This window comes from Astyanax mexicanus, chromosome 15 (genome assembly GCF_023375975.1).
Source record: "Astyanax mexicanus isolate ESR-SI-001 chromosome 15, AstMex3_surface, whole genome shotgun sequence".
In the NCBI taxonomy this organism is placed as follows: Eukaryota; Metazoa; Chordata; class Actinopteri; order Characiformes; family Acestrorhamphidae; genus Astyanax; species Astyanax mexicanus.
Window position 1 is genome coordinate 27,192,519 of NC_064422.1, and position 13,486 is coordinate 27,206,004.

Sequence of the window (13,486 nt, forward strand, 5' to 3'; positions counted from 1 at the left end):
AGTGGAATTTGAGGGGGATTTTTACTTCATGACCAAATAAACATGTTCTATTTAAATTATTATGTCTTTCAAAATAAATTTTCTTTTACTTTATATTATTTATTTAAACCTATATAAAATACACAACTACAAGAAAGTCAGCTGCTGTCAAATCAGTTTGTATTTCAGTAGATACTGTTCACTGAATTTTACTGAATATGATTTAAAATCTTTCAGAGAATTTGTTTGACTCGGTTCTGCCAAAATGAAGACACATTTTTGTTCCATGCTTCTAAGCATTTTTAGGCTGAGGTCAGTTGGCTGTGGTTAGGAAAGGAGCTTGACTAAATGTCACATGTAAATGTACGTACGCTATATGGGCAAACATGTTGGGCACCTGCTCATTCATTGTTTTTTCATGTAATTTTGGAGTAATCTAAAGATTGCTGTGGGAATTCTGATTGTTACAGATTCCTGGTAAAGTAGTGTTATTAATAACGTTACCATGATGTTGGATGATCACCATCCCAAGCTAACAATATCTTTCCAAATGTCCTGTATGGGCCCAATGGCATTAGGTATGATACCAATGGGTTCATATTTACCTGCTCCAGAGTGTTCTATTCTATTGGCAGTACTTCACTACAGGGACTTCACAAGCAATTTAAGTAGCCACATGCATTCAGTGGTGGCATTCAAATTTGAACATATAGTTTGTATATTTAAACCAGATATGTAGACAAGATGATGGGAGTTAAAGAGACATGATTAAAAGTATAACAGGCTGTACCAAATTATCGTGACTGTAAAAACACTGACAGTAAATCAGTTTGAACACACTAATATTTTATACAGTTTTGAAATCCTGTCCAGATACATTATTTAGACCCCACAAAATGGACAATTCCAGTAAAAATAGGACATATATTCATGTAGGGCCTAGTCTTTATTTCTGTTCTTCCACCAAGAAATATAGGCCTACTTTTACAACAGATATAATCTGCAGTAACTATATGTTGCCATTGGAGGGCACTAGAAGAGTGCACAGCATAATGACATTGATAAGAGTGCAGTATACTTACTCTGAAGTGTCTTATGATTTTAGATCACCTCTTTCTTCTGTATCTTCTCAGTGGTTTTTCCTTATCATATATTTTCCTTTCTTTAAGGTTCTGAATTCCCAGGGTCCACTACCAATCAGGGTGTTCCACTCTATCAAACAGACGTAAAAGCCTTTTGTTTTACTCAGCAGCATTTATAACACTCTTGGCAGAAGAAAACACAAAGTATTTGTTTATACACCGTTTGTACAAATTGAATTATCAGTAGCATAATGTGAAATGTTTCTCTTTTGTTCCAGTTCAAAGAGGGACGTGACCTCTGGCTGAGCATGGAAGGCCGCGGTTCGAGGGAGCGTGCAGGCGGCTCAGGAACCGAGGAGATTTGGGCCTTGGCTTTGAAGATTAGCATGACAGACCAAAGGCAGCCATCGAGGTCAGTCTTTCCATTTGCAAATCAAAGCCATCCTGCCACAGTGATGGGAGCGTGCTGTTAGTAACGGCTCGCGGGGTGGCTATCCGGAAGCTTACGTCTGTCTCCAGCATTGAAGTTATTTACATGATATGATACCAATTTTTGTGAAATAGAGGAAATCACAAACAAAGAAAAAACAATTAGCTTTTAAGGTAAAATTAAATAAATGATCAAAATTATGGATATTTTACATGGTTTAAAAGGGTACTTGGGCCAAAATAAAAAATTAAACCGTCACTACGTTTACTGTAAACATCTTTACTCACCTCCTCCAGTGAACCGGCAGTAGTGTCTGGTAGCGGCTGTGCCTTTGTATTGGCCATAACTATCACAAAACAGGGGTTACAGTTCAATATACATTGCAGCATATAGCGATACTGTAAGCAAGGCGATATATTGCAATTGTTTAAATCAAATTTTGGGGAAAAAAAACACTATCATACTTATAAATTCAAATGATCAAAAATTGTTATTTTACAAGACTGTATTATTAGTTTACATGTAAAAATGGTGGTGGTTCATTTTGTGTTGTGTTTAAACTAGATAAGGATAGTGCAGTATATTTTTGACAGTTTTTTTTTTGTAAAATTTGATTTAAATAACCACAATATATCACCTTGCTTACAGTATTGCAGAATGTTGCAGTATATTGACATGTATCTCCTGTATTTACAATACATATCATAAAACCAGGTTCTTGCCATTTAATGTAATGTGGAGAGAACAATGATGAATCATGAATTCTGTCAAACTAGTGATGCTGAGGGTTATGCCTCACAATATCACAATAGTCACATTATCGACATATTGAATTGTATCAAATATGAACATAACCATTAGTTTTTTGCTGACCTCAATATTGCCTGTTGTTTTAAGTTAGTGAGAAAAAACTATTAACATATTAATAAACTGGTATATTGACTTGGTTTAAAAACAGTAGTTTTGATTTATGTATAATTTTATTTATTTTGGATATTTTAAACATTTAAAATTCAAATTCCAATGAATGATGGTGATTTCAATGGTATTATGATATATCCCAATATATTATTGCATATGATATGACATGGCACAGCCCATTTTTAGTATTATTAATTTATCAGTGGTATATAATGCTTTTAAAACGACAATAAAATCATTTATCACACTTATTTCTGGGACAGTATATTGTCATATTTGCCTGCAATGGTTGACATTACTGGGGCTACTGAGGGAGGCAATACAGTGATTCAAAATACTATATATGCCAAATAATAGCATAGTGAAAACGTTTTCATTCATTTTGATGTTTTCAGTTTGCAATCTAAGTCCTTTCCAGTTTGAAATCTGGACAACTATTGTATCCTTTGATGTTTTTACCTTTTTTTGACATGAAAAATGTTCTGAATAATTTTACTCAAGGCAATATATACATCGCCTATGACAACATTACCCTAACTAATTATCAGCTAAAGCCTCTGGCCACACAGCTATGAAAACACAGTCGTCAGTGTACCTCAGTCCTTCTGAACTTCCATTTGCAGCTGTAGCCCCCAAACCAAAGCCCTCGGTCCAAACATCTGCTTCTCTGTTCAGTTTGTAGCTGTGGTCCGTACTTTTGAATGGAAATTTCAAGGAGAGCGAAGCATCGAATTAACATCTGAAACACTGCAAACAAAAACAACTGCGTTTCTGTATTTTCTGTATTTTCCGTTCTGAGTACACAACTCGGGGGAAGATGCCAGACACCCTTAACCCGCAACAGTGAGTGTACTGAGTGATATACAGCTTTTATTGCATTTTCTGGTAGCCTTTGATTTACAATCCGAAGAATGTGCGATTGTGGTCACACATTTCCATGTTGTTAATGCTGTAGCTCTGTTTTGCAACGTCTATTTCTGGAGACAGCGGGGCATTATTTTAGGATGCTTCTTGGCCTGCTACTCTAACTCAGACTGAAGTAACAATGGCCTTCTTTCACCATAAATGTAGACAAAACAAAGCACAGCCCATTCAACTAACTCAAATATCCCACTTAGGCCATTACAAACAAATGAGCAAAGAGCCGTATAGACTCATTGTTTACCGAAAATCAATTACTCTTAAATAAATAAGCGTGCCTGCTGTCATTTGTTTCCCTTAATCTATTGCATGTTTTATTTTGCTATCCGACTTTTTCGTATATGACCTCGTGTTGAAGCATCAGCATGGATATTCATTTGTTTGCTGTAATTCAAACCAGCTTTGTTGCATCCATATAGTTGCTTCTAAGTAGACGCAGTATTCCCCACGGCGCTATAGATAGCAGTTTTGTTTCGAGAGTAGACAGATATTTGAACAGTGCGAGCAGAGAGTCGCAGATGACAAAGATCCCTAATTTCCCCCCTCAGCTCAGTGTGAGTAAAAATTTGGAATACTGAGCTTAGCAGAATTAAAGTATTATCTTTGTACAACTGACAGCTGATCAGGTCCAGGGCCATTTACCATTTGTAACCAATGGAGGGGGCTAAAACAACACCTCTGCGATAAAAACCTTCAAGGAATAACAGATTGGCTTGGCTGTACATGTGTTCTTTAGAAATAGCCTCAGCCCTCTGGGAGCATTCACATAGCTCACATTTATACATCCCTTTCACTCCTGCAAACACACTTCTACAGTGTAATTTAGGGCCTCGCTCTTATGACACTGAACAATTCACGTGCATGGAAGTGGAAGTTGAATCCCCTCAATGAAAAGAGCTTGTTTAATGCTGGTAGCCTACTTAAGCATAATTGCTAACATAACTGACCTCAAATTCCTCCACGACCCAGACGTGAATGAAACGACACACCGTCTGCTGCCATATTGAGTTAAGACAGGTCTGAGTGTGTGGTGAAGTTTGCAAGGAGAGCTGTAATACCATTGTGTAGAATAAGTATGAACAGTAATACAGTATTTTAGATTTCATTAGGGAACCTTAGACAATAAAAACGTTTATAATCCCTGTATACATAGAGTATAATGTGTACTGTTTTTGTGGTTTAGGTGAAACTATAATAGAAAAATTCAAAATCAAAAAAGTGTCTGCGTTATTTGACTGAAATAATGTTTTTAGGACATTATATGTGTCAAGAAATTCTAAAAAAAAAAAAAAAATCATTTCTTTCTTAATTATTATTAACACACACTTTTATTTTCACTCATCCATGTCAGAGGAAAACAACAAATGACATGCAGACTTATGTTTTGGTCTTTTGGATTTTCTTCTGATTTTTTGGCTACAAACTCTGACCCAACACAGGAATATCTTTGTGCAGTCCTGGATGGTCTGTGGCCTCATGTAGCACACAGCACATAGCATAACAGTAGTACCTAGAAAGTGTAGGAGATAAACTTTCTTAGTAATGATGATAAAGTTTGAATAGTATCAGATTACTGTTCACAAATTGAACTAATACACGTAAGCTAAAGTATTTGCCCCCTTACAAATTAATTTTGTTTTTGTTATTTTGTTATACTAATTATCAAACAAAACCAACTTTATATATCAGACATAGATAACTTGAGTAAATATAAAAACACTTTTTGAATGATACATTTATTTATTAAGTGAACTATACAAAAACTATACAAACCAGTCTATTCCTTTGTGAAATAGTTTTTGCCCCTTAAGTCTAATACCTTGGTTCTGCCACACTTGTCAATAACAACTGCAATCAATTTGAGTCTTTCTCATCGCTGTAGAGCAATTTTGGTCCACAGTTCTTTACAGAATTGTTTAATTCAACCACATTGTCTGGAAAAGGAAGCCACCACAAGCCTAGTGTTTTTACTGGCTGTTTGGAAGATTGATGTGTAGGCTTATATTCCAATTTTTCTCTTTTAATCTCCTGTATCTAATATTGGCACATTTTGTAAAACTGTTTTAGAGCTGTATCATAAAAAGTTTGGGCTACGCTAAGGAATGAAGTGATTGACAGTCTTTACTGGAAGAGACTCTGAAGATCTGGAGCTCTGATTCTGGTTATTATGTGACATAGTGGCACTCGCATGAACTGCACTTTTGCAGTTTTTTTTGAAGACCATATCAGTCAAACTTTGTCTGTGAAAATAGGGTGAGTTTGGCTTCGTCTCTTGTCTCTTCAGTGCAGACTCTGCTTGCAAAATTGACAACATGGTGTGACCACACTTTCTACCGTCATTGTATTTTCCTATTTGAACATCCCCTGGGAACTATATTTTGACCCAAAACACAAGTTCTAATTCTAACCCCTGACATTTAAAAGTGATGCACCTCTGACTGCTGTTTTAGATTGAGCTGTCACAATTCATTTATAAACATTCTGTTAAAAACCCATTGTGCTGTGGGTTGTGTGAACATTTTACTATTGTTTGGGTCGAGATGTGGGGCGTGACGTCATGACGTGTAATTGGTCTCTCTCTCTCTCTCTTTTAGCACAGGACACCTCCGCCTCCTCACGGGCAACCAGTAAAGCTGCCCCGTTGAGTGAGACCTGCCGTAATGGCTTTTGTTTCCATGTCCGCACTACAGCATGTCAGGGCTATTTCTGTCCTAGCCGTCCTCCACGGGGGCTCGACACGTTAGGACTGGGTAGGAGGAGGAGGGGAAGGGGAGGCAGGCCCTGCCAGCATGAGAACGCCTGATAAAATGCCTGGAGGAAGTCAGCGCTGTTTATCTGCGCCCTGGCATGGCTGCTCTGGCCGTTGAAATATGTTGCATGGCAAATAGCTGCAAATAGTTCTGCGACGCGCTATCTTAACCGGCTCCTTTTAAACACAAGCGCAGGGCTCTGGAACATTGGTGGTTTCGAGCGCTTCGGGCCATGACTGGACAATTTTCATACTTTCACGCTTTGGTGAATGGCCAAGACCAACATGCTGAAGCAGGGCTCACTCCGAAACAGGATATTGGGTTAGAAATGGCCGTCTTGGGACCGTCAATATGACACAAATAACAGATTTACTTTACACTTTCGCTGATCTAATGGAAGCCCTTGCCGATTTCACACACATAAAACCTTTAGCTGATTCTTGCGGTGCTTGAATAGGTCTGAGGGTTTCTCGCTTACGGCGCACATTAAAACGCTGTGCTGAAAGCAAGTGCTGCGGTGTAAAAGTTAAAGCTGTCGTAAGCTATTTGGGAAATTCCAGTAAATGGCCTGTGCTTTAACTCATTGACAGAAAAATATGAAATTAATATTGCCATCAACACTCAAAACGCACATAAAACAAACCTAAATGGTTTAATAGGGTGAAGTCAGGGCTCCACCTGAGTCCACCAGTCAAGTCTGAAACATTGCTTGCTGATAACTCGGTTTGACTTTGAGACATGATGCAACACCCGACGATAACATACAAGACCCTGGCCTGCTGGACGGAGCTGGAGATCCAAAGAGCATTAGCGTCACAGCCCAGGGGTCCTACACTGGCAGGTGCTGCGATTGTAGAATTGGAGTCTTCTTTCAGATTCTCTCTGCATTATGTCAATAGAAGCATGGCGAAGACTTTATTAGATTCTAAACGAGCGGCAGTCTTGTGTGAACGACTGCCCATCATGTGCCAAATGGTTGCGAGGAAATGTTTTACAAGACGTTGGCACATACAGTACATGAACTTATTTTTCTTGGCAAACAACCTCCCTCTACTTTCAACCTGTGCCCATCTCCAACATGTTAATCAATTTCATTTCCTTCAACAGACCATGCTTGAGGCCAGTAGGGCTGAAGCGTGCCATTACTTTCTACAGGGTCTATAAAGGTAAACATTCTACAGAGCAGATAGTTCGTCATACAACGCTTCTTCATCATTGTTGCACCCTTTATCAAAACCATCAGTGGTTCATGGTTCTTGCTTGCATTGTGCTCTGGGTGTACCTTCTTTTTTAAGTGCCCTGCAATGACATTAACTATCATTCTGCCTTTTTGTTCAAATAGGGATATTGGGGGGAAAAAAAGATGACTGATTTTAATACTTAAAAATCTTTAATACTGTATAAAAGGTACAGATGTTCTGTATAAGGTTTGCCTCTCTCCTTTGAAAAGTAGGACTCTTCATGGAAAATGACCTGCTTCCATTCCGGTTTTGTCTTTGTGGAGACAAACATAGAATCTGTGTGTGGAGGCCCTGTGGTCAGCACCAATATAAACAGAACAGGTGTCACACTCTGATGCTCTGTTTCAACAGGATAATGCTCATCATCAGTACTCCACACCTACTGCACAATCTGCAGAAATGTTCAAGCTGCATTGGATGAATTATCGCAGGACACCATTAGGAACCTCAACAACTCCATGGCAAGACATCTGGCATCTTATTTTACACAAGAATAAACTGACCAAATAGTGAAGGATGTATTCCCTGTTTGAGTCTTGGTTTCTGTCAGGGTTTCTTTCTTGCTTCTGTTGCTATTGAATTGCTCAAAAGAGGTTTAGCTCAGGTCTCTGTAAAGCTGTGACAGCACAATATGAACACCTGGCAACAATAACAAGATTGGCATGGCTAGATACTGATAACACCTGGTTACAATAAATAGAAGGCGAGAATCTCTTGAATTAGAATCAGCAGCTGCATTCCAAAGCCTAGGCCACAGCTAAGTTAGGATGCCTTTCTCAGCCACTACGTCATTAAAGGCTGTTACACAGTAAAGGACCTTTACAAATACAGCCTCTATATGCAGGCAGCATTCAGAGCAATGAATATGTCCTACCAGGCTCTTGTTTACTTACACATCTTACAATATTGATACATTTATAATTTGAGAGTCTGAGAGTTCTGGGAGACTGTACGCTAAAGCTCTATTTACTCTGTGCACATACACCAAAATACAAGAAATAAAAGTAAACAGAGCCTTGAAAATGGTTAAAAGTTATGCTTTTGAGGCAAAGTTTGTTTTAAGGCATGTTGCAACGCACTGCATTGTCCCCCACAAGTTCTGTCACAAGTTCGGTGCCTTTGTAAGAGACGCCATGGGTATCGTCACCATCCAGCTTTGTCTGGCTGTTCCATATGTGTGAAGAATAAGCTACTAAGAATAAGTCTTCACAGTACAGTCTTACATAGGACCACAGCTAAGGTGTCCACTCTGACAAGGTTATTTAATCGACCTTTAGTCAGACGCAACATGTTAATATTACCACGATTTTAGGGGAACCAGATCCCTCCCTGGCCGGCTGCCCACATCTCTGAAATCAAAATCCCCAACCGCAAACCATGCAAATATTTATCTCAAATGATTTGTTTGAGATCATCCAAACCGTTCTATTGATCAACCTTGCTTACTTTGTAACAAGAAATAGTTCAAACCGTGAAAAGTTCTGCCGAGAAAACAAAGTTACTTGGTTTGAAAAATGGCCGAGCAAGTTGGCTCTGAAGTAAAGCTAGAAATGTATAAGTGAATGCCACGAAAAACAATATGTGATCTAACCTGGCCAATATCAAACTAAGAAAAGTCCTGATTGTGTGGAAAAGCGGAGGGAATGCATAGTTTCATATGTGAGAGGCCTTTATGTTAGAATCTCAGCCGGACCAGGTCTCAGCCCTGACAAGGGTCCCGGCGGGTTTCAACTTGCCGTGACACCTTACCTGTAATATATGAGTGCAATTGACGTCCGCATTACCTAAGCCAAGGAGTGGACTTCAGCAATGGGGCTGATGTTTTTACTCCCTGAACTCCCTGTAACAGCCATGTAATCAGCCCCAATTAGAGCTCAATTAAAGAGAGGAATTTGCTCATGAGGTCACCGTGGAGAATGTTCCTGGAATCATCCCAGTTTAAAGTTTTATAAATCAATTTTGGATCTATAACAAAGATCCCTGCTTGGAATGGCGGCAAGGCTCAGAAGCTTTCCTCATCTCGAGAGGTAAAACCTGGGCCAGTTGGAGGTGAAGCTGTGGTGTGCATGTGTAGGCTGTCTCCACGGTATGGAGCTGCAGTCTGGAAGAAAGGCTAGACTGAAGGATTCAGCAGGGAAGAAATTAACACAGTCTTAACAAAGGCTAGTAGTTTACAAGATCTACTAGCTTATTTAGTAATAAGGTAAATCTAGTCGCCAGTATTTAACTAGAAGTTATTGCCCATTATGTGCAAAATTGTTATTTAGTGGTTGGTTCCTAGAAGATCATTAGGAGTCCAGTAGTATTGTGATAAATATGGGCAACAGTAGTCAGGCAGCTGTAATAAATATTGCAGTGGTTGTGATCCAATTTTCACATTGCTTGTTGATTGCCAGAGGCCTTTAGCACGTCTGCAAGCTAAAGACAGCGATTCATTTATTCTCCAGTCTGTGCCCGTCACTTTGCACTTCTTATTGGGTGCAATAAGACAGCAATGAGACTTCCTGTAAAATCAACACAATTCATCACACTAGAGCAATGCTAGATTAGTGTGTGCAGGCCTTAAGGAGAGACACTGACAAAATGACAAATTGCATCCCAACCGCAGTGTTTGGAAAATGTGACCGTGGTTAGCTGAACGAGCATAAAAGTAGATGTTTCTCGTAAAAAAACGGAATCACAGAAGACACCCTTGCGGCCATGCATGTGATTCAAAACAGGCACTTAGATAAATGAATGATTTTAACCCCTTAAACCCTTTAACTCTTATAGTCATGTAAAAAAAACTTTTTTAACATTTAAGCTTCATTTGAAAAACACTGAAATGATGCAATACAGTATAACTAGAATCGAACTTTCTTATGAGGTAAAGGGTAGGACACCCAATGTCTATAATAACTCCCAGCTCCCTCTGACACTGAAAAAAAATCTCAATTTCAGGTTTTCCTATAATCCTATTCTGACATGGACTGAAAGAATGCTTCATCCACTTCTTAACGTTTGATGTTTAGGGCCAGAAATGAACCCAAATACATAAACACAAACACAGATTGCAATACATGGTCAATGTTCACCAAATGGACAGTCCTGCTGGACAGACACTATGCATTTTTATGTTACCACCAACAGCAGTGCTCAGAGGAGGGTTATAGAGAACAAATCATACCGTATGTCAACAGGATAAGGCTTTTTAAGATTTAGGGTTTTCCTAAATGCATCAGAATCTAATTTTTGGCTTTTTAAGTAGTATTCTCACAAGAAAAAAAAAAGTTATATTTTACAAATGCTTTAAAAGCCATTTTTCAGTTTTATTTAGTTACTTATAGTACTTTCATCTCTCAATATACGAAGTTTAAATTTCAGTATAAGAACATTTTTCATACAGTACCAGTTTGGACACATCCCTTCTCATTGAATGTTTTTTTTTCTTTATTTTTACTGTTTTCTACATTTGTAGATTAACATTAAGGACCTCAAAACTATAATGGAATGCATATGCAATTATGAAGTAAACAGAAAAGGCAAAAATTATTTTATACTTTAGATTCTTCAAATTAGCCATTTTTGTTTTAATGCCAATTTTGCTCACTCTTGGCATTAACCTCTCAGTCGGTTTCATAAAGAAGAATCTGGAAATGTTCTCCAACTGTCTTAAAGCAGTTCCTAGAGGTGTTGAGCACTAGAGCACTAGAAGGAACTGCTTTTCCTTCTCTCTGCTTGTCCAAAACCACCTGGGTTGGGTTTTTAGGTCAGTCTACTGCCTAATTGATAGTTTTTATTTCTTTAATATTTATCCACAATGTGCTAAATAATAAAAATACAGCAAATAATAATGAGAATGTGTGTCCAAACTGTTAACTGGTACTGTACATATTTATACATGTTCTAAGAATTTGTTCTACATGCATTCCCATTTGTCTTGCCTTACTTTAACCATAACCATAGTACTTTTTGTGTCTGAATTTTTACTTCTATAGTTATTCTACTGCTAATTTGTTAATTGTGCTATCCGGTTCAATTCATGCAGTTGCCAAGTGAATATTTAGTAGGCTTTTTTATGGTTAATACATAAGACACTTGGAAACCTTGAGCTGTAATGTGTTTGGTATTGTAGGAACTTGAGTGCTTTAGTCTTGTTTGTCCCCCTTGTTCTCGCTCTTATGTTCCTCTTTCCCTATTGCTGATGCATATAGGAAGAGTGACCCAAATACTTGTTTTTGTCTTTGTTTATTCTTTATCTCTCACTGTTCTCAGTGTGTGCTCACTGTATGGCACTGGGTGTGTGCTCAGTTACTAGTGTATTTGAATGTGTTCACTTCACAGATTGGTTAAAGGTGGAGATCAAATTCCATTGGTGGTTAGCATGGTTGTCTTCTCTTTGGGTCTTTGGGTTGTTGTTTCAAAGTTAGTACAATGTAAAAATCTGAACTGTCCCAGACAAAATAATGTCAAACACATAAAAAACAAAGACTTTAAGCAGAACATCATTTAGATCCCACAGAGAGGAAATGATTCATTCTTCTGTCAAATTGTGTGTCGCCATTCACACCACCGTATGACAACACAGCACTGTGGTCCTGGAAGATCGCTAGATGGTGAGATACCAACAGTTTCAGGCTGGTCCATGTCCTTTACCCTCCGGTTTCTCAGTAACTTGGGTAAAGTAAATTTGGGGCGAGTGTATATGCCTGCAGGAGTATACTGTTTATTTAAAGTCCTCTGGCTCTGAGTTATGGCTCTTAATGATTACTCAGATGCCCCGTTGCAGGGCTATTGTAGCGCTGGTGCCTCTAAACAGGCTCGCTGGTGTTTATTTGAATTTTCCATTTTATATTGCCACGTGTCATTTGCTTGTTTACAGTTTATGGCTGGTGATTGATCGTTTCCTTCACCCTTTCTGCTGCTAAGGGCACGTACCACGCAGACTCACTCACGACGGGTGTTGCTGTGAAAAGACGACAGGAGAAGATACTGAAGCATCAGCGAGGAATTCCCTCACCTTATAGCAGAGGCGCAATTGTCTATAGTTTCCCTCTGGGACGTTTTCACACTCACGTTAATGGATAGAATCGACTTAAATATGAGTTATAAAACAAATGACCTTCTGTTCTCCCTGGAATCACCTGTAGATAATGGAACCGTTTGACATGCACAGTGTATTAACTTTCACTCAAGCCTGGATGCCCATAAATATACACTCTTAGAGGTGCCAAAAAGGATTCTTTGGAGTGATGCCACAGAAGAACCACTTTTGGTCTGCTGAAGAACTGTTCAATTGAGTCTTCTCTGTTTATTTATTTTGTAAAAGTTTCATCCATTGAGAATTCCTTCAGAAGGAATCACTTAAAAGTGGTTCTTCTGTAGCTTCTCTGTAAATTGGGAACATGTAAGAGAGTTTAACTAAATATAAACACTTGTTTTAAAATGATAACAGTGATCATACTTTAAATTAGTACACTGTAAAAATTCTCACATTTACAGAAAATGACAGTTACTGACATTTTAGCCAATTCATTTATCATGGTTTAGTGTGCAATGCAAACCTTCTTCTTCTTCTAGGTGAGGTACAGTACCAGTCAAAAATATGGACACCCCCTTTTTATTCATTTCATTCATATTTTCTACACTGCAAATGAACATGAAAAAAATAAAGCTATGAAGTAAATTGTAGTAAATAAAGTGTCAAACACAGAGTATATTTCAGTTTTCTTCTAGGTTCTTCGAAGTAGACACATTTTGCTTTGCTGACAGCTTTGCACACTATTGACGTTCTCTCAGTCGCTTCATAAGGCAGTTACCTGTAATAGTTCTACAACAGAATTCAAGGAATTCCCAGACATGCTGAGCACTTATTGGCTGCTTTTCTTATGTAGAGAAAACTCACCTTCTCTTTCACACAAAATAAAATATATTTTGTATTATGTTTACTGTTGATGTAAAAGTTTGCATAACCGCCAACAGGAATGCACTATGGGTTTGTGCGCTGCTGTGTGTCAAGGTGTGCGTAAAAAAGGGGGAGGGGGGTATACTTGCATTGGGCACGCAGTCGCTCATGCAGCCTGTATGTTTATTACAAATTTTTCCCCCTCAAATGCAGTTTGGAAATTATGTATTGGGCCTTTTTTAGAGAGCAGTTCAGGTAGAAACGCTTTAAAAGGTGGA